This window comes from Oncorhynchus nerka, linkage group LG10, assembly GCF_034236695.1.
Source record: "Oncorhynchus nerka isolate Pitt River linkage group LG10, Oner_Uvic_2.0, whole genome shotgun sequence".
In the NCBI taxonomy this organism is placed as follows: domain Eukaryota; kingdom Metazoa; phylum Chordata; class Actinopteri; order Salmoniformes; family Salmonidae; genus Oncorhynchus; species Oncorhynchus nerka.
This window is the reverse complement of record NC_088405.1, coordinates 11,898,555-11,903,143: the sequence shown is the minus strand read 5'-3', so window position 1 is coordinate 11,903,143 and position 4,589 is coordinate 11,898,555.

The window sequence follows — 4,589 nt, the reverse complement described above, 5'->3', positions numbered from 1 at the left end:
TGAGCGGCATTCTCAGTGTTGAGTTGGGGTAATCCCCTCGAGACGTTGAACGCCCACAATTCAGTGGGAATCTCCCAACTAATACAGAACAAGGAAGTAGATGAAACAACAAGACTTGTTCCTATCTATATTTTATTCATACTAATGTAATAATTGATATTATATTTTAGCAAATGTACACATGATGAGTAAAACCATCTGAAGCTACCATCTCGCATGGTTTTATTATGAGTATAAAAGGGGCGCACAACAAGAATTTTTACATTTTTTTATGACAAATGTGGAGGTAATTGGTCATTGTGTGTCATTGATTTTGGGGATTACAGAAGCATATTTGCTCACAATGCTGTCGAACTCTGGTGAGGTACTGTGCGCCAGTGACGTACAGTCAGTGTAGGAGGGTAGGCGGTGTTCACCCTGTGATAATGGCATACAAAAAAGCTGTTATGAAAAGACAAATTATAAATAATTGTCATTTTCTTTTGATATCTAATGTTTTTCTCAATGATTCGGGTGGTTTTTATGCTCATAATATTAGATTTATTTATTTTTAACTCAGGAAAGGTTATCGCCCTTCTTTCCAGCCATTCAAATCTTTGACGTACACAGCGGTTAATACAGTTCTGGTCCTGGCCTTTCTGCCGCCCCTACAAGAATAGTCACTGTGAGTAAAATGAAGGTGAAAAGACGTCTAAAATGTAAAGAAAATTCTCCAGCCGTTGAAGGTATTCAATTTAGGTTCTGAGTGAAAGTTGAACATATGTATTTTCTGTACCTTGAAATGAGGTTCATTTTCGGTTTTGAAAGAAAGTTGAAAATATGAAATTTAGAGACGTCAATGTTTGGGCCATTGAAGTCACCAGACCTGGGATTTCGGGTGTTTAGCCCCGAATGATTTTGCCTCAGCCCGGAGAGTCTTTTTCCCTGCTGGGATGGTGTAAAACAAACGAGTCTACACTGTATTACACACTGCAATGAATACTCCAATCATGAATGAACCTGCCTGCCCTTTTAGTGCTGCCTAAAAGCAGCATTTCTGTGTAAGGTGGCACTTTAGGAGGCGGAGTCAAAGTGGTTTCCCAAAACATTTCTGATTCATCCAAAGAAATGTCGGCACGCGCACGCGACTGTTCATTCTCTGAGGGAGAGAGCGCAAAGATGGACAACTGGAGGTAAACTGGGTTCTCTTGCTACTACTGTAACACATTTTGTTAGCCCATGTTGATGCTATTCAGAGTTATTGACCTCACACAGTAAACCAGATTAGAATAATTTACATTTCAACATGTTGACTCAAAGCTGTACTGACAGATAACATTAAACTATATCAAATCAAATTGTATTTGTCACATACATGTGTTTAGCGAAATGCTTGTGTTTATAGCACCAACAGTGCAGTAATATCTAACAATGCACACAATCTAAAGTCAAGGAATGGAATTAAGAATATATAAATATATGGATGAGCAATGTCAAAGCAGAATGTTAGGGACTACACAGTCCAGCTAGCAGTGCTGCTAACATTAGCTACATAGCCAATTTTATGAGCAGGGTTTTGACAGTAATTGATTAGCTATCTGGACACTGAATCCAACTTTTGGAGCTCTGTTCACCATTCGACAAGTATCACTGACTAACCAACAAGTATCACTGACTAACCAACAAGTATCACTGACTAACCAACAATTATCACTAACTAACCAACACGTATCACTAACTAACCAACAAGTATCACTAACTAACCAACAAGTATCACTAACTAACCAACAAGTATCACTAACTAACCAACAAGTATCACTAACTAACCAATCACTAACTAACCAACAAGTATCACTAACTAACCAACAAGTATCACTAACTAACCAACAAGTATCACTAACTAACCAACAAGTATCACTAACTAACCAAAAGTATGACTAACTAACCCTCCGCCCCCCACACACACTCTCTACAGTTATATTCCATGCCTTCTGCTAATCTGAGTTTATACAATTCCATCATAATCAAGGTTGGCAGCCTACAATCCCAATCCTGCTATATTGCACATAACTATACAACATTATTTAATGTAAAACATGAATTTGTGGTCTAGACTGCCACCCTTTGGATTGTTTTGGAACTGCACAGTGCCCTCAGCATTGACCAGCTCACGTTAGTTAGCAGTGATGTGACCAAATGAGGCTTTTTCTTTATATTGCCAATAAAATATTGGACATGGTTTGTGAAAACATTGCAACAAAAACGATACAAATACTTTTCCCAACAATTATTCTTAATGGAAAATTACAATATAGTTAGGCACTTGTAATTTGTACTTGCTAATAGATTTTTTATACATTTTATTAACACCATATTCCATGGGTTTACTGACCACGATCTATTGAATTAATATGAACAAGTGTTGATTATTTGACTTGAGGAGAACACAGTGCATGGAAGACAGCAGTGAGATACGAAACATCACGTTATGTTTCTGCTAAATGTTCACTGCTAGGGTGCCAGGCCAAGAGTGTGGGGTGCTTCATTTCGGGCTGCGCAGAGATCAACCCCCTCCCACCCGGAGTTGGCCCCAGGTCTTCAGGGTTGAGCCCCGGATGTTCTGAATGTCGAGTGACATCCCTGGTTTGGGCCAAATCAATGCTGGTCCAGACCTGACAAAATCTGAACCAAACATAGACGTCTATAATTGGTTCAGATTTGGTCCAGACTCCACTTAAAAACAACATCCATGGACGTGGAAATCAAGGCCAGTCAACTGCACAAAAAAACAAACAAGTCCAGGGCCCCAAAAAAATGACTGAGGTATAGCCCACAGCAGAGAGGGGCAATTCCAGTCCTCAGGGGCCAGAGTGATGTCACACTCCCCCCCCCCATCCCCAATCAACACAACTGATGAAACTAATTCCACTCTAAACTGAAGATCACGATTAGTTGATTATTGGAGTCAGATGTGTTATTGTGACACCAATCAGGCCCCAGGGGATAGGAGTTGCCCATCCCTGGCCTACAGTGTTGCATGAAATTTGCCGCCCTCGTCAACATGCCTCCATAGACGGCTGTGTAATCCTGTCTAATGAGGGGGCCGGCCTCGTCAACATGCCTCCATAGACGGCTGTGTAATCCTGTCTAATGAGCGGGCCGCCCTCGTCAACATGCCTCCATAGACGGCTGTGTAATCCTGTCTAATGAAGGGCCGCCCTCGTCAACATGCCTCCATAGACGGCTGTGTAACCCTGTCTAATCCGGGCTAATGAGCTGTGTAATCCGCCCCTCGTCAACATGCCTCCATAGACGGCTGTGTAATCCTGTCTAATGAGCGGGCCGCCCTCGTCAACATGCCTCCATAGACGGCTGTGTAATCCTGTCTAATGAGCGGGCCGCCCTCGTCAACATGCCTCCATAGACGGCTGTGTAATCCTGTCTAATGAGCGGGCCGCCCCTGGGTTCCTGACTCCAGTCACTGGTTTTGATTTGATTTGATTTAACCTTCATCTAACCAGGGAGGCCAGTTGAGAACAAGTTCTCATTTGCAACTGCGACCTGGCCAAGATAAAACAAAGCAGTGTGTCAAAAAACAACACAGTTACACATGGAATAAACAAAAGTACAGTCAATAACACAATAGAAAATCTATATACAGTGTGTGAAATGGAGTAAGGTGGTAAGGCAATAAATAGGCCAATTGTCACGAACTAATTACAATTTAGCAATTTACACTGAAGTGATGGATGTGCATATGATGATGTGCAAGTTGAAATACTGGTGTGCAAAAGAGCAAAAATGTAAATAAAAACAATATGGGGATGAGGTAGGTAGTTGGGTGGGCTATTAACAAAGGGGCTGTGTACAGCTGCAGCGATCGGTAAGCTGCTCAGATAGCTGATGCTTAAAGTTAGTGAGGGAGATATAAGTCTTCAACTTCAGCGATTTTTGCAATTCGTTCCAGTCATTGGCAGCAGAGAACTGGAAGGAAAGGCGGCCAAAGTGGGTGTTGGCTTTGGGGATGACCAGTGAGATATACCTGCTGGAGCGTGTGCTACTGGTGGGTGTTGTTATGGTGACCAGTGAGCTGAGATAAGGCGAAACTTTACCTAGAAAAGACTTATAGATGACCTGGAGCCAGTGGACTTGGCAACGAATATGTAGCGAGGGCCAGCCAACGAGAGCATACAGGTCTCAGTGGTGGGTGGTATATGGTGCTTTGGTGACAAAACGGATGGCACTGTGATAGACTGCATCCAGTTTGCTGAGTAGAGTGTTGGAGGCTATTTTGTAAATGACGTCGTCGAAGTCGAGGATTGGTAGAATAGTCAGTTTTACGAGGGTACTGTTAATGGACAGGGTTGGCAGAGGCAGCTGTGTAATCCTGTCTAATGAGTGGGCCGGCCCTGGGTTCCTGACTCCAGTCACTGTTAATGGACATGACGGATGATTGGCTGAGAGATATTGATGATAAAATGATTGTGGGGGCTGTCTTGTTAGACTTCAGTGCAGCTTTTTCACATTATTGATCATAGCCTGCTGCTGGAAAAACGTATGTGTTATGGCTTTACACCCTCTGCTATAATGTGGATAAAGAGTTACTTGTC